The 24365-nt window shown below is 38.7% G+C and overlaps 1 protein-coding gene across 3 annotated transcripts in view; it reads right to left on the bottom strand.

Moving 5' to 3' along the window:
- Window positions 1–24365, bottom strand: part of Macrod2 (mono-ADP ribosylhydrolase 2) — a 1966896-nt gene that overhangs the window by 489747 nt on the left and 1452784 nt on the right. The gene's annotated exons all lie outside the window — the stretch shown is intronic.

Genomic DNA, 24365 nt, shown 5'->3' with positions numbered 1-24365 from the left:
TGAAGCACTTAGAATGTGCATTTGAGATACTGGTCTGTAAAACTCCAGAATTATAATATCTCTACACCCAAAATATGGAGTTTGAAGTACAGAGATGCTCCATACAGTGATGTAGGTACACCATGAGTAAAGCATCAACATGTGACTTTGTGTCTATAAGAACATCTCAGAGTATGTATACATAAGCTGTCTATGGTATCACTGGACAATAAAATCTTTCTGGACTATCTTAAGCATTATTATACTTGTTATTTCAGTAATCCCTTCTGAAAGTCTACTAAAGTAGACTCAGAATATTCTATTTCTCTTGGCTAGCTGCTCAGTGTCTCTCAAGAGTCAGAAGCACCATGTCAGCTCATGGCAGGAGACAGAACAGCCTGTGAAAATAGGAGCCAAAAATTTGGCAGAGGAAAGCAATTATGTGGCATTTCAATCTTCAAATTGCTGATCACATTATATGTGTTCTTTGGTCTCAGTAGGAGAAATTATTTAGGATCCAGGACCAGACTGAGATAAGTACAAAGAAAATGGGAAGTAGTATGAGAGGTACCACTTCACTCATGTAAAAATCCAAAGGTTACAACTGGGCTAGCCTTCCAGTTACAGCATATGGCTTAGAGACATGATCCCTCAGCAAGGAAATCTAATAGAACCTATCATCAGGGACAGATTGTTAGAGGGGAAAAAAAAATGATGGTGCTGGCATATCACGAGGTAGGAACAGCAAGTGCTTCTGCATTTGGAGTTCTCAGGGAGGCGGCAGCATTTGTCTGGATCCTTGGGCTGTTTTCACCCTCTAGTACTGCTGAGAATTTGTGAGATGCTGGGATGTATGAGTTGTGATACCCCTGAGGGAATGGAGGGACCTGAGGTGTTAGTCTGAGGGTCCTGGAATAGCAACTGAAGGATCATACCATTGAGCCTTCAGAAGACCTTAATTTTTGTTCTGAGAATTGATTTGTGGCTCTCACTAGCCTGGTCTCTACTATATTAGAAGGCTGACTTCGAATTCACAGCAATCTTCCTGCCTCAGTCTCTCCAATACTGGGATCACCAACCTGTACAACCATGCCCAGCTGAAGTAGATCTTTGGTTGGAGGGACAGTATCCGATGCTGGGAATTGAGACTAGATGAAACTCTAGAGTTTGGATTTGACTAAACAGCAAGCTGTCAAGATGGCTGACAGATTAGATAATTGTTAGCTCTCTGGTTTGCTAATTAAAGAAGATGGGGAGTAATGGGGACGTTAATTTCATTCACTCACCTGAATCTCCTCTGGAAAAGGGAATTCCTTTTGAATCCTATAAGAGATCAATTCACTGCTTGACATGCACCTAAGTGAGTATGAAAAATATGCCTTCAGGCTGAGTGGTGTATGAATCAGATGTCAGGCTCCATACGGTAAAACAGTGATATTACCTTTTAATTGCTCTGGGAGATGGAAAAGCGATCTGAAGAGCGAGAACAACAACATCTAAAGCCCCAGCATCAAAAGGAATCAGATTTCAAAACACAAGGGAGCCAAAGGGAAGATCAAACAGGCCTCTCCCTCTCTCACCTTTGCTCTGATGTACTTTGAGTGCCCATTTCAATATTTCTAACACTTCCTTTTAACTCAACCTGAATTCTTCCCTTTATTCTTTGGAGGTTCCCTGCAGTTGCTGAAGACAAAACAGCTTCATTTCTAAATCATTCCCTGTTTCAGCTTCAATGTTGAAAAACCTTGACATCAAACTGCCCAGTTGCCAACCAGATTGTGGCACTTAATAGCTATGGAGCTCTGAGGCTGCTTGCTCACATTTACAACACAAATGAGATGAGAAACTCAAGGGGCAGTTGAGAGGATTAAAGGGATAAAAATCAATGCACAACCATTTTAAGCATGTATGTCTCCTGGTTATAGTTCAGTAGTCCCCCTCTTGTGCTCAGTTGCAGGCACCCCTCACTGCATTCATCGACAGCGCCTGCGCCATCCCACCAGGAATGCTGTTCATACCACAAGTGGAAGTGTACTCACAGACTGGATGCAAACAGGGAAATCTAAATACGTTACACAGCCCTGTGGCCACATCATATTGTTCCACATATGCCTGCCCTTCTACCTTTCAGGACTCATCCAGACATAACCTTTGCTTTCTGGTCTATACCACCCATTATAGATGTTCTTGAAGAAAAAGAAAGGCAAATGAATCTGAGAGTTTAGTAATATGGGGGTTTAAAGAAGAATATCAGAATCTATCTCCAAGCTGATCTGTGAAATCAGCTCTCTACGGAGTATGTCATCAGTGATAAAAGCATTATCCTTACATCACAAATATTTCAAAAAACACAATGAAATAAGGCTCATTCCCAATATAATATGTGGCCAAAGAGGTGAAAAAAAGATAGAACAGAAAAATTAGAGGTTTTAAAGGTAGCCCTAGGATTGAAAAGAGACCATTTTGTCATCCCCACAGTGTAAGTGTCTCACTCTAAGATCATGGAGTGTGTAGTGTCTGTTTTTGTGGGCTGTTGCCAACAGATGGCTTATTCTGAGTGCAGAGAAATATCATTAAGGAACAAAGAGAAATTAGGTCTAAATAGGAAATTAAATATGTTCTTGGGATTACAACTGATGATCAAGGAGTTGCAGAGCAGTGATTTGCAGCTTAATATTTTGCCTGCAGCCAATCCCCACTGTTTTAAAGAAACCTTAATACTGAGGATGTTGCTCTCACACCACGCAATTTATTTGTCTTTCTGTCTTGCCAGAGCCTTTGCCAAACATCATAATTTTCAACAGAATCCTGAATTGCAAGACGAACAAATAATATTCATTTCTTTCATGACAAAAACACGCTTTGATTGAATTGTCTCCTTCCATTCCTGCCACGGCAGCATGTGTTGTACATGTCAAGGATGTGAAATGGAGTTGAGCCTACTTGAAAGCACAGTCTAAATTAGCTTCTAAATGAAAACAGTTAGAAGGAAAACATTTTCAAATGACAGCCAAACTCTATCAGCTCCTAAAGTACTTGAGACCCCTCTGGGGAATGCAGCATGAAATGAGGGTCCAGAAGCCTAGAATGTGACCCCACCACTGCTCAGCGGGTTAAAGAATTTCCCCGCGGGACCAGCAGGCTCCAAGTCAGAGGCTAAAAAGCAAGATATGTTTTCTCTAACAACCAGCTGTCATAGACAGCTTTTGCAATGACACGTATCTATTGTTTTACCTCACAATAATTAAATAAAACACAGAGTAAAGTAATCAATAGCAGCGAAAGAAACATACCTCTAGGCATAAGCAAGGCTGGAAGGCATGGACTGCTGTTCAAATTGCAGCAGGGACGCTTTGCCAGCCCTTCAGCACAATGTTAATAGGCACATTACTATATCCACAATGGAGTTCCTAGTCACATTTGACTCTTCAAGGTGAATGCAAGGCCAAGAAGCCTAATCTTGAATGGCTTTTCTGTTGCCAGGTTTATATGCATCTCTATGACATAATTCAGAGTATCTAGGGAAACTTTTACACTACCTCCTCCATCTTAGCTTTTAAATCAGTGACAACCTATTCAAAACAGCAGGGACTAGTGGACTAATACTCAGTATTGGCTTGATCAGTACTCTTTTTTTTTTCTTCTTTTTCTTTCTTTTTTTTTTTTAATACAGAATCTCTCTACGTACCCTTGACTGTCCTGAAACTCATTATACAGATCAGACTGACCTTGACACACAGAGATCTTCCTGCCTCTGCTTCCTGAGTGCTGGGGTTAAAGGCATGCATCACCATGCCCAGCTCTGAATCTGTACTCCAAAATAGGAGTTCAGGTTACCTTGTTAATCTCAGTTATATGAGACTATCATCTCAGCTATATGAGAATCATCAAGCCTATCCACTGCACCTGCTGTATTAATGGCAAAGCCTGGCACAAAACAGCTAGGTGACTTCAGTGAAAGAAGCAACAGGTAGGCAGAGGTCTCTTCCCTAAAATATAGGCGATGTGAAATGACTGGCCCCTCATGCAGCAGTTACTCCACAGCTGGAACTGGTCAAGAGTGTCCCTACCTCTCTCCCTTAAACACATTATTATTTATTTGTTCATTTATTTAATTAGACAGGGTTTCATATAGCCTACTCTTGCCTCAAACTTGTTATGTTGTAGAGGATGCTCTTGAACTCTTGGTCCTCCTACTTTCAACTCACCTGTGTTGCGATCACAGGTATATATATATATATATATATATATATATATATATATATATATATATATATAATAGTGTGTCTGATATATAGGCACTGAGAATTGAATATCCAGGACCTTCTACATTTGAGAGAAGCACACTACTAAGCACACTACCAACTGAGCTACAATTGCTATTGACTCAGTCCCTGGTCACACAAGTCAGTCTAACAAATCACCTCTTACATTTTTTATTTCTCAAAATGTAGGGTAACCCACCTTGCCTATTGACTCTGTACTCCATCACATGACTCTCTTTGATCAGTGAGATGTTATCAGATGCAATACAAAGCTTAATCTAGCAAAGCGTCTGGAGATTGGACTCCTCTGCCTTATGTCTTTTCTGCCTTTACAAGAACATGTGTAGACAGAGCACTGCATGCCAGAAGAATGGAGGACAGGTGCAATAGACCTAAGGAGGCTGTCCACACTTACCCTAGAGCCATCAATATGCCACTGACATATTATCCAATACAACTAAAGCTAGCAGAGCTACTCAAACTCATAACTGCCATTTGGGTTCACATGTCAAGCAAGTGCTTACTGTCTTTAGCCACATAATTAATAAGTGTTTATTGTTTTAAGCTATCACTTAAAATTTCAAATATTTAATGCTTAAAAACTGTGGCAATATCCAGGGTGTGGAGAGATGGCTCAGCAATTAAGAACACCGGCTATTCTTCCAGAGGACCTGAGTTTGATTCCAAGGGCCCACATGGTAGCTCAAAACTTTCTGTAAACTCTGGTTTCAGGGGATTCAATGGCCTATTCTGTCCCCTGTGGGCATGGTAAACACATGGTGAACACACATATCTATAGACAAAACAGCCATATATATACATAAAATATAAGTAAAGTAAATTTTTTAAAAAATTGTGGCCACATAACTAAGCAATTGAAGAAGAGCAAGCTTTGATCAATTGTCTGGAAGAAAATCATTTTTTAAAGTCTCTGTAGCAGGACACCCTGACATTCCATTTTTCAGGACTAAATAAAATGGCATTCTTTTTTTTTTTTTTTCCGAGACAGGGTTTTGCTGTGTAGCTTTGAGCCTTTCCTGCAACTCACTCTGTAGACCAGGCTGGCCTCGAACTCACAGAGATCTGCCTGGCTCTGCCTCCCAAGTGCTGGGATTAAAGGCATGCGCTACCACCACCTGGCTATTAAATGGCATTCTTGACAGCAAAGGTTTTGGGTTATAATGTCTATAGCATTACAACCTTGATTATCCAAGTGCACTTCCACTAAAATAGTAACAAAACCTTCCTGTGCCAGACCCTTTTTGCAGTGTATGACAGTTGCAATAAACAGATAATTTTATGCATTCTTGTTGATCAGATGCAGAAATAACAGGCTTAGTAAATTAATAAATCAGAATCTAGTCTGTTGGTGCAAACAGGCTGAGGGAGGAGGACAGCAAGTTCAAAGCCAGTCTGGGCAACTTGGTATGATGTTGCCTTAAAATTTAAAAATTCCCAAAGGATTCGGGCTATTATAGCAAGTCAGTTCTTCCCTAGCTTGCACAAGGCCCCTGCGTTGAGTTCTCAGACCTAGAAAAATAAGATAGAATTAAAAATCAGTATGTAAGAACATAGTTTAGTAGAGTTAACCCAAAATCTAAGCTCCTAAGCCATATTTCCTTCAGTCCTTTCAAAACTCCAAACCAAAGCTTCAGCTTCAGTGGCAAACAGAAGTTACAGCTAGAAACCCATGATCTGCTCTCCAGAGATCAAACATCATACAGGTATGCATGCCTGTGTTTGTCAATTTGTTGCAGTACACAGCTATGATCCAGCTAGCATGGGGCTTGCTAACATTTCCTCCCTGGCCTTCTGCCAGGAAGCTGGACTCAGAGAAAAGAGTCATTTGCTCTGATTTGAAGAGCTGTGCTGTAAAGAAAATGGGCAAGGCCTTCATATGAACTCCAGTCACAAGCCCTGAGCCTGCAGACAGAGTCAGTATTATTCACAAAAGAATGATTACATTCCCAGCCAAGGGAAAGGCAGAGGTCAAGACCCCTATTTTTTAAGAAATCACTTGGCTGTTTGATGAAGCTTGCAATAGTAAATATTGTGAGAAGCAATGCTTCCAAGGAAATTGTGTTGAGGAACAGATTTCAGAGAAGTCAAAATCAGTCAAGTGCCTAAAATAATAGAGTTCTGACAGTACATTTTTATTCCATCCTGTCAATCTTCTTTTCTGAAACCATCTTTGGAGGGATTCTGAAAACTTTCTGGTATTAACCCCAGATCATAGGTGTTCCTAGAGCAGTTCCTCTGAGTTCTAAGTACCCAGGGAAATTAGGATCTTAACTTTCTTCTACAATGATTCCCTAGAGGGTACATGGAGTGCCTAGAGCCTTCAGATGGCAACCATGCATGTTAAGAAACTTCGGACAATCATATATATTACTTAGTGAGCTCTTTATGAGCCTTGGTCTCTTTATGACCACTGTGCTTGATGTCTTGGATTCATCTTCTTTGCTATTTTACTATCACTTTTGCTTCTTAACAAAGCACAATCCTGTGTAGTGTAGAGGATAATGGAGGACACTGTTTCAAGACATATATGCACATCTTTTATATCCCAGTTGATAAAGCAAGGCATTCTTGGATCATTATGTGTATTTGTATTATTGACACACAGTTGTGAGATCAACTGATGTCACTCAACCTGAGATCCATATGCTCCTCTTGCCACTCATTGGAATCTTTCTCAATTTAGACAATAATTTGGCTTACATAATACACAGTGGGCTTATCTGTTAACTCCTATGCCTTGAGATTTTGAAGCTTACCACAACAAACAGACAAACAAACAAAAACTATCACTATATTTGAAATGGAGATGAGCTAGAGCAGAGCCATGTTTTAAGGAAAGAGGATATCAAAAAAAGTTGTTCTGTTATGTATTTTAACAGACAAGGCTACATTTTAATGTAGTCTTATAATCTATAATCCATATTAATATTATAAGCTATAGTGTATGCGTACTTACAATTGTATCCAGAAAAGCCAAGTTAGTTCATTATTACTCAGTAATAATTCTATATTATTTATAGTCTTACTTAAGTGTACTACCCTTGTATTGATTTTGCATAATCCATGTCACATCTGTCTGTCTATCTAATTATCTATCTATCTATCTATCTATCTATCTATCCTTGTTTCTTTACTTAATTATTTTTTGAGGCAATAACTTACTCTGTAGACCAAGCTGGCCTGGAATCTATGATCTTCCTGTATAAGGGTCTTGCCACAGTCAGATTTGGCTGTGGTTGGAAGTGTACCCTCAAGTGCAATTTTTATCACTTTAAGTGATTCTTTTTCCCATCTCAGTCTGTTCAGGTCAACATTCAAAACCCACTAGAAGTTCTACATCAAACAATGATTTAAAACTGAAGAAACATTTGATTTCTCTTGGAAATTTGACAAGTGTCTCCAACTCCTAAAATCAGACTAACAGAGCCACCTGCTGAACTTAAAACCTTACATTCCTCATGAATACCTTTTCCAATGTCTACAACTACTCATACATCCTATTGACTATACCTTGAACCTGTGAATAGAATCCATCCTTCCTTTCCCATTTTCTGAAAAGAGTTAACTCCTTTGCTATCTCAGCACCCAGCATGTAATCTGGCATTTACATTGTAAACACTCAATAAATGTTTGGCAAGTAAGCACTGGGGCAATAAATTTGATACCCCTTTTCTTCCTGAACAGCTGCAATAGCTCCCCCAAAGAACTTCCCATTACGAATCAATTTGCTCTCCAGTATGACCTCCAAACTTACTCCAAAGGTTTTTTTTTTTTTCTAAAACATATCCAATCATATCATTCCCTACTCAAAATAATTTGACAGCTATTATTGCCCATGAAAAACCAAGCAGGCACTCTGCTAAGTCCTGAACCATACTGATGGAAAAATAATAGACCCTATGTTGGAAGACAGACATTAATCAATTAATTATTCTTAGGCAAATCTATAGGATGTTTGAAAGCATATATCAGAAACCACGAGCCAGCTGGGAAACTTGGGGTGGGCTCCTCAGAAGATAAAGTGTAAGAGCTGGAATATAAAGGGAAGGAAGGGTCTCACACTCAAAGTGAATGCAGTTATTCATTCAGTGAGCAGCACTTAGGAAGACAAGAGTGGGAGGGGGCATGCAAGTTTCTTAGCAGAACGCAGAAGGTTTAGACCTCACAGGGCAAGGCACCATCAGCATGCATTGTGGTCATAGTATGGACAGTGACTGACTATGTAAATGACTCCATCCTTTTGCAAATGAAAAGTAGCAAAAAAAAAAAAGCAATAAAAAGATAAAGATGTATCTTGGGAAGTAGGATGAGTCCCATTAAAACTCAAAACTGCACTAGAAATTATTATTCAAAAGTTCTTTGAACATGAATAAAAGATACATTTCATTCCATGAAGGCATCTTTTGGTGGGCATAACTCATTGCTTGGTGACTTCACTTTTGTTTCCTAATCCATATTAATTATAGGCATTTCAACATGTCAAAATGGTCATTTCATTCTTTATAACACTCTCTTCTGCAAACCAGAGATAGCAGCACAATTAATGTGTATGATGAATGCAAAAGAACCATGGCTTTAATTTAAAAAAAAAAAAAAAACTTTTTAATCAACACTGAAGCCTTTCACCAGGCAGTTTTCCTCTTTCGTGAAAGCTTCTGAAGATGCCTGGTCCCCAGGGTCCCCAGGATAATAGAATTCACCTTCCTTTCTTTTTGTAGTTGAGAGGAGGTTGCAGCCTCTCCCCAAACACCAGTCCCTTCCTCTGTGCCAAGAAGACAACCCACGTGGACGTGATTTAAAAACAATCTCATCATTCTCCTTTCAGACTTCCCAGTGAAGAACAAAACCAGGGACATGCACCTTTATCAACAATTGCTGGCTCAGAACCTTGTTTCTCAGACCACTGTATTAATCTGTACTTGCTGAAGCTGCTGGTTAGGTTCATGGTCCACGGAGAGCAGATGTGCTGATGACCAGAGCAGAACCACATAGACGACTGGTAAACCACATGGACCCTGCTTCCTGTTGCAGTCTTATTGTTCTTACAATTGTAATAATAAATAAAACACCATGACCTTTGGTGTTTACTGTGATGCCTCAAATTACTGCCTTAATTTCAGTCCAGTCCCTCCCATTCTTCTGGGAGCATACCTTCCTACCTTATTTTGTGAGATGGCACACCCATTTTCCCAGGAAAGTATCATAGATATAATAATATAATATATAATATATATGTGTGTCTTTATATAATAATATATAATATATAATAACATAATGTATTCTTTACAAAACAGAATTTGACTATGCAGCCTAGCTTGGTCTTTAACTGGTGGTCCCCCTGCCTCACCTTCCTAATTCTGGGATTACTTAGTGAGTTGCTGTGTACCCAGCTGTAAATGGGATTTTTTTCCATGAATGTTTTTTTCCATTTTTACTTTACTAGTTTACTTCTTTTTTTTTTTTTTAGACTTTCTGGCTTATATTTAGCTCACCTCTTTTTTTTTTTTTTTTTTAATTTATTTTGCAATACAATTCAGTTCTACATATCAGCCACGGATTCCCTTGTTCTCCCCCCTCCCTTCCCCCTCACCTTCCCCCCCCCCATTCCCATCTCCTCCAGGGCAAAACCTTCCCCACAGACTGAGGTCAACCTGGTAGACTCAGTCCAGGTAGGTCTAGTCCCCTCCTCCCAGGCCGAGCCAAACAATCCTGCATAGGCCCCAGGTTTCAAACAGCCAACTCATGCAATGAGCACAAGATCTGGTCCCACTGCCTGGATGCCTCCCAAACAGATCAAGCCAATCAACTGTCTCACCCATTCAGAGGGCCTGATCCAGTTGGTGACCCCTCAGCCATTGGTCCATAGTTCATGTGTTTCCATTCATTTGGCTATTTGTCCCTGTGCTTTATCCAACCTTGGTCTCAACAATTCTCGCTCATATAAACCCTCCTCATTCTCGCTAATTGGACTCCCAGAGATCCACCCGGGGCCTAGTCATGGATCTCTGCATCCAGAGTTTACTTCTTATCTCTAATACTTCAATGGACACTTATTGGAAAGGCTTAGATGAGTACTCAGTCTGAAAATTGATGGGAACTGACAGAAACTCACATAGAAGAAGGGTACCGATGGAAAGGGCTAGGAGACCATGAGGAAGCAAAGCTATGACCTGTCTTGCTTACTTACTTCTGCACTCATCCATCACAGCACCTTTTGGGTTTTCTGTGTTCCCGGCAGATGCAGGAACACGTAAGACAGACACGGAGTTGTGAAGCTCTCAGTTCAAACATCTGCAAATTACTCTAGTAAGTCTTCCATTTTCCAGAATTGAAGTCTTTGTATTAAACAACCACTCTAGCAATGAACTCTTTACCCCCAAGTTTCTTCGTAACATTATTTATTGAGACAGAGTCTTGCAAATTTGCTTGTAAGGAACTTTTCCTGCTCTGCTGTCCAGGCATATCCAAAGCTTTGTGATCCTCCTGCCTCAGCCTGTCAAGCAGCTAGAATTATAGTCCTGCACCACAGGCCTGTCTAAAATATGCCAACTACTCTTTTCATTGAAATTGTAACTTAATACCATAGTGCAAAACAATGATTCTCAATTAGCTGCATGGGTGTGTTAAAATATAGGTGGCCAGTCCTGTCTGAGGGCATGAGAATTTGCATTTCTAACAAGTTGCAAAGGGATGCTAATGCTAAAACCAAAACAACAACGTCCTTACACACTGTTGGTGGGGACTGTGAACTGGTCCTGCCACTGTGGACTCTCAAAAACTAAGAAGAGAACTATCATATGATCAAGTTATAGCACCCTGGGTATGTACCAAAAATACTATACATTATTCTACAGAGATACTTGTACATTCATGTTCTTTGCTGCTCTGTTCAGGATAGCTAGGAAACGCAATCAGCCTGCATATCCATCAATGAATGAAAATGGATAATGAAAACATGGTTCATATTCACAATAGAGTTTTATTCAGCTGTAAATAAAAATGAAATCATGATGTTTTCAGAAAAATAGATGGAATTGGAAAATATGATATTGAGTGGGAAAACTCAGGCACAGAAAGTTAAGCACTGCAACATTTCTCCTATATATGGATCACAGCATCAAATCTTTAGACTTGTGTGTTTAACTTGGCATGTCTGTAGACACCAGGAAGCTAGAAAGGGAACATAAGGTACTAGAGGAAAGAGGCCTTGAAGGGAGTGGGGATGCTACAGTGCTAACTTGGTAGGCAGTAAGTGCTAACTTGGTAGGCAGTAAGTGCTCACTAACACAACAATGGTGTGATGGTTTGGGGAGCAGCCAATCACTTTATGATTGTATTTGAGGCTAATTCCATAGGTCTTTAGGGCTGAACCTATTGTTTTTCTTTTGCTAGAAGAACATGTTGTCAAACTGACTCAAAGATATTTGTGTTTATGCGCATACATGCTCCTCTCAGTCTTGATCAGACAAGCTTTATTTTGCAATGTTAATACAAAGACTAATGGCTGCTCAAGGTGATGTGCATAAGTGAGTATTGAGTGGGTAGCCCTAAATGGACCATCTAATCCACCCCAAACCCACAACCAGATTGCCACATCAAGTCCTTTAGGTAGCAGCAATCTCTCAAGAGATGACCTGACAGCTAGAGAGCTTCCAATACACCATCAGCCTACAAAATACCAACTACAATGTCTACTTCTTCCTTCACTGCTTTCTTGCTGCACCAGGAGAGAGAGAGAGAGAGAGAGAGAGAGAGAGAGAGAGAGAGAGAGAGAGAGAGAGAGACTACATGTGGAATTTTGATTATCTTTTAAGTTTTAGCTTTTTTTTGAAAGCTATTTTAAATATTAAGCCAGGCAGCAGTGGGGCATGCCTTTAATCCCAGCACTTGGGAGGCTGAGGCAGGAGGATCTCTGAGTTCAAGTCCAGTCTGGTCTATAGAGCAAGTTCTAGGATAGCCAAGGCTGCACAAAGAAACCCTGTCTTTACCCCCTACCCCAATAAACTATTAAATATCAACACTTCACTTAGAGTACTTCTATGTGAGCCTTAAATAAGACTATTCTTTACAATGTGAAACATCTTTCTATGTGGCTCTTAGTGCCTAATATTTTCATCCATGTACATTCCTATTTCTATTCTGCAGTTCTCTTAAAATGATTGCTATATCATGGACTATCAAAATTTTCCCCCAAACAATATCCATACAAAGAAACTTTTGGAACAAGCCTACTAATTCCATGGGGAAAATAACTAATGAGTTCAGTAAAAAGGGAGCCCTGCTGGGTGTCTCACTGTGTGGGTTAAATGTAAATAGTACATTCCTTTGATGACCTCATTGTGCTCATGAAAGGTGAAATGCCATGCACTGGACAAGTGAAGAATAAAGACTCTGGAATAATGTGGTTTAACAAACAAGCAAACATAACAAACTAACTAAGCACAGGAATGTTATACTCCGGGAACATGAAGCTGACACCATGAGCAATTGTCACCTTGGGTCTGGAGATGGGCTAACTATGAGTTTTTCAAGCCATTTCATCCTCATTTGAGGACAGAGACACCTAGAAAGAGCTAAGCCACCGCCAGACCAAGAGCTGCTAAGGACAATGCCAGGAGAAAAGTGAATTTCCCAGCACCCAGGCCAGGCTTTTCCCAGAGAAAAGGCCAATTCGGGAAGACAGTAAATTTAGCACACACCAGTGAGTTTATCACGGCTTTCTGTGCTTTTATGTAGACTTATTGGCTTGCTTTTTTTTTTTTTTTTTTTCTTCGAGACAGGGTTTCTCTGTGTAGCTTTGCGCCGTTCCTGGAGCTCGATCTGTAGACCAGGCTGGCCTCGAACTCACAAAGATCCGCCTTTGGCTTGCTTTTAAATTGTATATGTATTATATTGTTTTTAACTTGGGAGGAAAAAAATCTTAGTCAGTAATTAAAACACTGAATATGGCTAAGTAATTTAAAAGCCTCATTTCCTATTGACAAACACGAACAGGTAACTAAAACTGAAAAAAAAATTGTTTGAATCATGAGACTGGCAAATGGTAGAAAGACATCAACACAAACCATTAGAAAATGAAGCATTTTACACACTATTTTCTGCTATGGTTAAGAGTTTAGCAAAGAAAAAGCTATCCAGTTACACTTAAATTGCAGATGAACAAAGAATAATTATTTGTCCAAAATATGTCCCCAAATAACCTTTAGGGCATACTTTTATTAAGGTAAATATATCCATCATGGATCTGAGATTCAAATTTAACTGAGCATTCTATGCTTTATCTGCAACCCTGAATAAATGGGCCAGTTTAAAATATTGAATTAAAATATCATTTAATGCTGAGGTAACATTAACCAACTACATATACTAGATTCTATTATTTATTTATTTACCTATTTGTTTGTCTGCTTGTTTGTTTGGAGGCAGCACCTCACTATGTAGCCCTAGCTGGCCTGGAATTCACTAAGCACACCAGGCTGGGCTTGATGTCAGAGGGATCCACCTGTCTTTACGTCTGAGTGCTAGGATTAAAGGTGTGCTCCACCATGTTTGTTGACTGTACTAGTTTCTTAATGTGTACAACTAAATGTACTCAACTAACTATATCCAGAACACAACCATTCCACATCCAGTGAACACCACTTGTAATGATTTATTTTCAAGGAAAGTACATGTGATTTCTATTTTCATAAACACAAAATATACTTCATGTGACAGTAGACAAACTAATCAAAAGGCAACAAATTATCTTACACAGTGCATTTAATTTATATTTTGAAAGTAACAAATATTCCTTTCAATTGATATTTTTTAGTAAATAGTTGTTTTGCTAAATTTTTCTTCCAGTACCAAGCCAAATGATAATGGAAACTTAAAAGGAAACATGAAAGAAAACAAGTAATAACACAGACAGTTTGCTCATCATTCATTAATTCTAAATATACACTCAATATTTCTTCAATCTAGATTTACTGTGGTTCTTCAAAGATAGTACAATCTATCAATCCAGTATCACTAATACAGTATAGATGTAAAAGTGTGTTTAGATTGCTCTTTAGATTTTTTATTTTCTTTTCTATTTTACTCACTCATATAGTGAGAAAAATTTTGATTATCTTAAAAGAGAACAGGTGTAGCATCTTGGGGGCTCCCTGTTGTTCATTATTTTGCTTTTTCAATTTTCCTCTATGAAGATTTTCATCTTAAGATAGAAAAGAAAATATTAGTAAAGAGAAAAAGAATGAACAGCCAGAGTAGAAATATAAATAAAATAAAGACTTAAATATGTTATTATTTTATCCTCTTTTCAAGATGTTCAACTTGAGCTGGGTGGCGGTGGCCCACGCCTTTAACCCCAGCACTCAGGAGGCAGAGCCAGGCAAATCTCTGTGAGTTTGAGGCCAGTCTTGTCTACAGAGTCAGATCCAGGACAGGCACCAAAACTACACAGAGAAACCCTGTCTCGAAAAATCACAAAAAAAGGGATGTTCAACTTGTTTTCCAGCCTACATCTTTATACAGTCAACAGATGCACACATTGCTTATACTTCAGTGTGACTTTGCCATTGTTGACAATGACCAGTACTCTGTTTTATTTCTGAATATTTTAAAAGAAATTTAATTCGTCACTGATAAAATTTTTATTTAGAAAGTGCCTAAAAAATAAGGGTTTTCAAAGTTTACGTAAGACATCTATAAGAATCAAAATATGTAAACCTTGCTTTATTAAAAGTCACCTAAACATAAAAAATGACTAATGTGATAAATGAAGCCTCTCTTTGGTAGATGGACCCTTTTACAACCAACTGCTTACTTTTTCATTTTTATGAGTGTTTTCATTTAAATTCTTTTCATACAGTATATTTTGATTGTATTATTTCCCTTCCCAAGTCTTCCCCAATCCTTCCCACCTCACTACTCTCCCAACTTCATATTCTCTCTCTCTCTCTCTCTCTCTCTCTCAAAAATACAAAACAAAAATATGAAATCAAACAACATAAAAAATCAATAGGATGAAAAATAAAAAAACAAAACAAAAAGCACACAAAAAAATTAAGTAGAGTTTGTTTGTGTTGGTCAGTTGCTCCTGTGTGTGGGGCCTGCCCTGGAGTAGAGTTGGCATATTCAGTGACACAAATGAGTTTGAGAAAACTGGTTTTCTCTTTCCTAACAAGTATCAATTACAAATAACTTCTTAATTAGGGATGGGATTTTGTGTTCACTTCCCCTGCCAGTGCAAGACCTAGCTACTGTTGTGAGTGTCACTATTAGTCATTCAGTGGAATATCAAGTGAAAAAGAAAGTAAAATGTTTGCTAATTTTAAATAAGAAAAAAATGCTTAATTGAAACACTCATGTGCTGCACAATAGTTATGCTACAGTAATCTTAGAATTTCAACATTGAAAAATTCTTATGATTCTATGCTTATAGTAGCAAGGATTCGTGTGTATTTGAATGTATTGCATTTGCTCATGCAAACTTCAGTCAAAAATTTTAGTCCCTGTCATCAAAGTGCATTCAACTGTCCTCTTAGGATAAGCTTTGATTCTCTTCGCATAGTCATAGGGCCATTTTTACATATTCCAAGGAAAGTGGAGGAACAATAGCTGTTTCTACAAAGGGTCGAAAAGTCACGAGTGAGTATGCCATGACGGGCACGTGAGGGAAAGAGCCGCTTAGGTTCATGCTCTTTGCTTGTTCCTTTGACTTCCTTCTCTTCAAATGCAAGCTCTGTTTAGCAGCATTTTTCGTTCTTTGCTGATAGGTTTCCCAGGTGCTCACCTGGAGCTACCGTTCTCAAGAGCACCCACTGACCCTGCTTCTCTGCAGACTCTTCCATGGTGTTCCGCCTATGTTCCATTGTATTTTGTCTTTTCTTTTCCCAGCTTCTGTGTTTAATTTTCATTTGCAAAATGCCAAAAACCACTGCACAGAAAGTCAGGGGAGCATCAGCCTGTTTTAACCACAGGTCTAACATGCACCGTTCAATTATTTTCTGAAAGGTAATTCCATAAGCATTATGGTTTAAAAATATGTTTACTTTAATTAACATTCTAAACATTTTAAAAATGTTTTTAATGCATTTAAGGTGGCTTGGGATTATATTTAAAGTGTTAGAAAATAATACTATTTGTTTGTTTATTTATTTATTTATTTGAGAAGGTATCACTATGTAGCCTCAGCTGGTTTCCTAGAACTCCTGTATACAAGCTGCTTTTGAGCTTGCAGTGATCCTCCTGCCTGAGTATCTAGTGTACTAGGATTATAAGCATGTGTCTTCACGCCTTGGCAATGCTCTACTTCTTGGTAACCTAAAAAAAAAATCTATCTTTCATCCTACTCTTTTGGAAGACCATTACATACAAATGAAATTTAATAGTAAGTTTTAACATGTAGCTTCAAGGATGTCTGAAATAGCTATATGTATATATAAGAACATGTTTCAAAGAACATATATGAGAACAAAATGATGAACATTAAAAGATCATATGTAACTGTACTCTCAAAAGCAAGAACTTTATATACAGAGGATCCTAGTGTTCATGTGTGTGCATACATATAGCACTTTCACTAATCTCATATTTTAACAACCATACTATATCACTCTGGATATCAAAAGTTCAACTCTGTTGCTTTTAGGACCAGTGTATCTTTTGTATACTGTGTGATGTCAGTAGATGCAAACACACACACACACACACACACACACACACACACACACACACACACACACACATACATACACCCTAAACATCTTTAGACAATGGCACTTGCCTCTGGAGGCTGAACACCATAGCTGTATATGATTTATTCTACAATTATTCAACACTGCCCGAAAGGCAGGCACAGTTCTAAGTACTAGAAATAAGAACACAAACTTTTTTTTTTTCAAATTCCACAATACTTTCTCATGGGAAAACAAAGGCAAAAAAGAAACTAAATAGAAAGGAATGGTTTGTGAAGTGCTAGAAAGAGCTATAGAGAATGGAACAGAAGATGCTGAAAGAGGAAAGAACATGATGGAGGTTTGGGAAAGATGATGCTTCTGGAGTAGCCAGGCCAGCTGGCTCTTAAACCCATTCTCCTGGACTCACGTGTGCTCGCTTGGCTTTTGTCATTAGGAAAAACATGAGAGAAAGATTTGCTGAACAGTATGTGTGGATTACAAGAAAGGAGAAGAGGATGCTGGACATCATGCTGTAGCCAAATGTTGATGAAGTTCAGAAATCAGAATGGCAATAGGCCATCTCCATGGGTTCACAGGGAAGACAATATGAGGAGAAACCTGGAAAGGATTTGATGGTGTAGTGGCTGTGAGAACTGATTTCTTTGACTATTAAACAGTGAATGCATGAACCTCTCATTTTATTTTTAACTAATTTTCTCCATCAAGTCTCAACATTGATGCTTTGTAAAGTTGTGGGAGATGAAATTCCCTTCATAGAATTTCTTATTTCCTACAATTGCATTACATTGCCGAACAGAATAGAAAGCTGAATCCCATTAACTAAGCCCTAGCAATATTATTGTAGGAAAATGAGTGAGGAGCCTTTTACTTGAATAAAATCTTCATTCAAATTCACACTTAAGACACGTAGAAACCAAAACACTTAGAAATATTTACTGATCGAGTAGGTTCCTTTCATTTTCAGGGGAACACAGGCAATTGCTGGTACAGGCCTTCACAGCTTGAAACTGCAAGCTCAGACAGGGTGGCAGGAAGAAGCTGAGCGTGCGCTTGCCTTCTCCTTGCTTAAAGGTTTTATTTAACATAATGCTTTGGCATTCTCCCATCACAACTGTTACCAAATGGTCACATCTTTCTGATTTCTGTTGTGTAGTAACATACTTGCTTGCAAAATTGTGAAACAAAGAGGTTGCCTGAACTGCAGCTATGAATGACTGTGAGCTCATACACCTTCCCCTGATTAAATAGAAATGGTCTCTTATTTGCTCCCTGGGCCATCAGCTCAAAGGGAAGAGGAGAGCATTGCTCTTTGGAAGCCAGATACCCAGACAGGAGATGTAGCGCAGTGGTACAGAAAATCCCTAGCATCACGAAGTCCTGCTTCCATGAAGTCTATTTCCAGTACCTCCAAAAGTAAAACAATAAAAAGCCAATACTGCCAAGCACAAGTGCCAAGCCAACTACCAGTTGGCAGAACTTCCTGACTTCCAATGTGGCTCACTGATTTCCGAATATGCATTTATTTCTTTCCTGACTCAATGATGTTGGTAGATACAGCTTTACATCTTAATATAGCATTGGTCCCAAGCAGTCAACACACCTCTTCCTAGTGAGATCTTTAAGCCAGAATTGTTGGTGTTGCATAAACATATATAGTCATTCTTGTTTCTTTGCTCATATCATGCTCAGCCTCCCTCCTCTCTCCATCTACACTGCAACTTAGGTTTTGAGAGGATTTGCTTTTGTTTTGTTTGCACCGGAGAATAGAACCTAGGGAGGGATAGGGCCTTGGACTCAACAGGCAAGCACTCTATCACTGAGCTGTTGTCCCACCTTCAGTAGCACACACACACACACACACACACACACACACACACACACACACACAGAGAGAGAGAGAGAGAGAGAGAGAGAGAGAGAGAGAGGTAGAGATCTGCATACACTACACATACACACAGATGTAGACAGACAGATAGATAGATAGATAGATAGATAGATAGATAGATAGATACTAGTACTCACCACTTAAAGAGATGGTGAAAACTTGAAGCATAATTCAAAGTATCTCGGCAAATAAAGCCAGCTAATGAGACACAGAATTGAGGATAGTAATAGGAAAATATGGGAGTATATGAGTGTGATATAACTCAAGCAGTATCTTGGACACAAGTTTCTTCTACTTTTATAAATATCAATGTGTCATGGATTCTGTTGGCAAAAGGAACTCAGAGAGCTAAAACTCTGAGATACATAGACATTTGCTAAATGATGCCTCTGGATACCAAATACATATGAAAGTTTGTTTTGTATATATCCCTATGAGCAGATCTTGCTGTCTCTAAGTATAGTTAGCTCCTAGTCAGTATAAAAGAAAATATATTCACAAAAACTGATGAGGAAAAATAAAGGAAACATCTGTTTCACTCTGGATGCTTTGTGCACATTAGTTTTCTGTTTCTCAGACTTTAGGAAACACTGGAGTCACCTGGACCGCGTGTGACTTAACTGTAGAGTAAGTTGTGTGTGGTTAGTTCTGTGTATGCCTGGTAAGCGCTCAAGAAAGCCTCACTGACATGAGATGCTTTGGAAGCACTACTTTATGTCTTTAAACTTCCATAACCAATTATAGAAAGATATAGACTGACATGAACTCAGCAACATTGTCATAAAGGCCCTGGATGCCCCACAGAGAAACTGGAATTTCTCTGATTTAGGAATAGAAACACTCAAAAGTCAATCAGCTCAAAATTTTGCATGTCTAAAGAGACATTAAGTTTTCTTATGGAATCTGAAGGGAAGAAAACACTTGGCTTCTGTCCTGCATGTGCAAGTAGTGCAGGTGGTGGCTGTGGAAGAAAGGAAAATTAGCAGAATGAAAGAAGAATAATTGGAGACTATGTTATTCTGTTTCTTACCTGGACAATTTATAAGACAATAGCATGTACTTCACTGAGATATGGCATTTTTTTTTTAATTGAGAATGGTGTTTTGTTTACCCTGGATACTATTGTAAAGAAAGATTATTCTATCTAGTGTCTAAGTTTTACTAATACGAACTGAACTAGGCATGAACTGTGGTCAGTTGCTCATAGCCTTATTGAGCAACAGCCTAAGAAACCACTTTCCAGTGTTGCTTTTGATGTTAAATCAGTGACCTCTAAAGTTTGGCTCACACTGCACTACCTGAGATCCTCAATTTTTCTTTGACTAACTGCTACCCTAAGCTTCTGAGTTAATTGGTATATGAAAAGCTGAGGATCTGGAATGTGAGTATTCTCCAGTTTTGTTTTTTTTCTAGTGTCCCATCATATTTACCAGGCACTGTGTTTAGTAAAAACAACCAGAATAGTGTGGTAAGACCACTTTGACAAGTCTGTTAGGGATAGTGATATGGCTTCCTAGAAATGCTTATGTATCACTCTTCCCTGGTACCATAGACAAAGCCATGGCGTCAGCTGCAAGTATGTTTGAACCCGCATCCAAGCAACAATTGCTGCTAGATCCCCCTCCCTGCTTACTGCTGCCTTATTCCCTGTAGTGAACTCTCCCCACTTAGGCATAGCCAATAACTATCTGCCATTTAGCACTTGAGCATCACTATAAAGCAAATCATATTCAGGAATCATTATTAATTCAAAAGACAAAGTTCACCTTGGGGGAATCTTGGAAGATTGTTAACAGGAAGCCTGACTGTTTACATAGGAATGAAAAAGCTGTCAGTCTTATGTCTCTTGAGGCAGACCAGCATTCTGACTGTTCTTTATTTTCCTTGAATTGACTCTACTAGGGTAACAACAGGAGTGGCCATTAAGAAGCACAGCAGTACAGAGTTTTTAAGAAATGCAAGCAGGCTTTACCCACGATATTATGTGACTATGACACAGACTTCTCAGTTTTCTCAAAGCCAGAATGCTTCAGATATGTCTGGTCTGAATTCCCTAAGATGCTGGTCAAGATAGAAATGAAGTAGAGTTCAAATACTTGGATTTTAAAGTATTTTCTCACTTGAATTTAAGGCAAGGATCATGACAATGATTCAAGGGTACCAATTATCACTCAGATCCAGATCACTACCATTTAAGCCAAAAGCTGTAGGGCAGGAAATCCACTCACATAGGCAAATGGGTCTAAGAAGAACTATCTAAGGAAGCAGATTTCTTCTTGCATGTAATATCATGTGAACATCTTTATATACCACCGTCATGAGGTATCCCAGGTTGTCACAGTCTGGGAATCCAAAGTTGGAACATTCCATAGGACTTACAGTCCCTTGTATTTCTGGCTAAGACAGTAGCTACTCACCACACATGGCTATTAAGTTATCAAACATGGTTGGTGTAATTTAACTTTTAACTTTTTGACTTTCATTTCCCTTTCAACCAGCTAGATGTAGCTAGTGTTTAGAATACTGGGTAGCACAGAAAAAAAACAACTTGATTAGTATGTCATGCAAATTATAACCACACACCAGAAAGAAAAGTCCCTTCTATAACAAATCCCTAGTCTTGAAGGTTTTTATGGATAATAGTTCCTCTTCCTCATAACAAGAAGAAAAAGAAGCAAAATGCTTTGTAGATTACCTTTCATCTATAACACAGAATAATTCAAAATGACAGCTCATGAGCCATACATATCCCATACATGTCTATGATTTGTTAATTTTTAAATTAACTGTCAATATTTGAAACACTGATTTTTTTAAAAAAATCTTAATATTTTACTTCTCTGAAAATGTTAGCTAATGAAGCATGTTGACTAACCCTTCCTGTTCAGTATGGACTGGCCTACAGGGAATATTGGCATCTTGGTAGAGTTAATGCCCAGTGGACTTTATTCCTTTACATAGCCAGCTTTGGTCTCTGAGATGGAAGGAATTTAAGATTTCTAGGCTAGACATCTCCATAGAGCAGAGCAACAACTTAGAACCTGGCAATCATCATGGCTTTGATTCTGTATCTCTCATCATCAACATTCAAGAATCAGAGGTGCTGTGGATATCACTCTGTATAAATAAAACACTGATTGGCCAGTAGCCAGGCAGGAAGTATGGGCGGGACTAGCAGAGAGGAGAGAAGAAAAGGACAGGAAGGAGAGAAGAGGAGAGACCTGCCAGCTGCCGCCATGACAAGCAAGATGTAAGGTACCGGTAAGCCACGAGCCATGTGGCAACTTACAGATTAATAGAAATGGGTTAATTTAAGATAGAAGAAGTAGATAACAAGAAGCCTGCCACGGTCATACAGTTTATAAGTAATATAAGCATCTGAGTGATTACTTTACACATGGGTTGTGGGACTGTGGGGGCTTGGTGGGACCTGGAGAGAAGCTCTCCAGCTACACAGAGGAAAGACCTCAGTATAAACCCCTTCTAGTAGAGCAATAATTTCTTCACTGTACTTTAAAAGCCAGTGTGCACGTGCACGCATAGATAGGACCTCAAAGCTACTGCACAGGAGTAGAGGTAGACAGCCGTGACCATTACTAGTATGATCATGTTACTTGGTAGGGCCTCACTTCCTAGATCTGTAAGAGGAAAATAAGAATGGAGCTAAGACAAGAGATTTGTGTGACCTAAAGCACCTGGAATAGGCCTGGGCACACCAGGAGCATGTGGTGTTTACTGACAGAGTATGTACACTGGTATTACTTCTGGCTTGGGATAGGCCTCTACCCATTAAAAATACCATTTTATGGGTAAAGAACAAAAGCAAACATTTTCCATGTGAAACGGAGTCCAGAAAAGGTCAACTCTAAGTCAGAGCAAAAATCTGATTTTTTTTTTTTTTTTTTTGTATATTAAACGGACAGTCTAAGAACCCAGTTAATAGTGATACACCAACATTTCCCCATTTTACTAAAGCATATAGCTCAGCCAGAGATGAGTTCAGAGCAGCGTGGACACAAATGTCAAGTGTGCACAGTTTCTTTGCCTGATGGAACATGAGAAAACTAAGAAAGAAGGCAACTTTCCCTCCATAGTAGAAGACATCAGTCAGATATGACCAATTCATCCAGGTAAGTCCCTTCCGACAGCATTCTTCAGCCACTAGTCGTAACTCCAAGCTCAGAATATTATGTGAAATTCCTAAAAATGGGATGCCTCTAAAAATGCAGCTCTTTACAGATTTACATTTTGAAAAATACACTGTGTTTGAACTGAACTGAAATTATCATCTATGGCTTACACGATAAAATACTGCAGCATCTTCCTCTGGCAAAAAAACGAAAAGAAGAAGACTTTCCTTGCTCTGAACAAATTTAGTTGTTAAATCATATGGAGCTGGACAATTCTTTAATAATCTTTTCAAAAGGTGCTGAAGTCTGAGCCGGAGATCACCACAGATGGCTCATTTCATTACCTTTTATCCAATTGAACCAACAGCCAGATGGTTTGAATGCTGGTCCTTTCAACTGCCTCCTCACCCATCTTTCCTAATCTAAGCTATATCTATCTAAGTTTCTCTTTCCATCCATCATGCAGTCAGTACCAGTTAGCAGAAGGAAGAGTGCACTCCTCAAGACTAGAACAATGCTCAGTTCTGTTGCTATTTTCTACTCATTTTTCTGGGCCAAGTCTCTACTGCTCATAGTACTTGGATTAATCATCAAATTAAAGAAGGCAAAAAAAGAATCATCTCTGCTTTCACAAAGATCATCAATCATATGTAGGCACAGTTTATAATTTAAATCCTACTTTATAGAGTTACTTTTGACATATGAATATGTAATTCAAACTTACGTTTTTATAATTTTGTGGCACCAGTGTTTGAAGCTGAGGTTTAGGTAACGCTAGGCAATGCTCTACTATTAAACTATGTCCCCAACATTATCCCTGCCCTTCTTTTCTTTCTGTTCTTTTGTATTTTGAGACAGGATAACAATAAACTGTCCAGACTGGTTTTAAACTAACTATATCCCAGAGTGACCTTGGGCTTACCATTTTCCTACCTCTGTCTCTCAAATACTTAGGATGCTAGGTATGAACCACCAGGCCTGGAATCATTTCAATTTTTAATAAAATGCAATGTCTATTGCATATACATATGTAAACACAGATTTCTGCTTATTGGAAAAGGAGTGGTTTAGCACCAGATAACATTTGTGCAGCATTCTGCAGCATCATTTACCTTTTACATTTTATTATTTTTTCCTTTGAAAATTTCATAGATGTATATAAAGTATTTTGATCATATACATCCCAGTTACCTTCTCTTATCTCCCTCCCATGCCCAGTGAACCTATTTATCCCACCAAGTTCCTCTACTCTTTTAAATGTACTTGTTTATATATTTGTTTATTTTTGGATGCACTGAGTTTAATTAGGGATGCTTACATAATCATGCTGTGGTGGCTTGTATGATAAATGTTATCCATAAGCTCACGTACTTGAACAATTTGGTCTGCAGCTTAT

The sequence above is a fragment of the Peromyscus californicus genome, unplaced genomic scaffold, assembly GCF_007827085.1.
Source record: "Peromyscus californicus insignis strain IS unplaced genomic scaffold, ASM782708v3 Scaffold_7__1_contigs__length_154581171, whole genome shotgun sequence".
NCBI classification, from domain to species: Eukaryota; Metazoa; Chordata; class Mammalia; order Rodentia; family Cricetidae; genus Peromyscus; species Peromyscus californicus.
The sequence above is the reverse complement of the archived record's forward strand: the minus strand, read 5'-3'. Positions and strand labels throughout refer to the sequence as shown.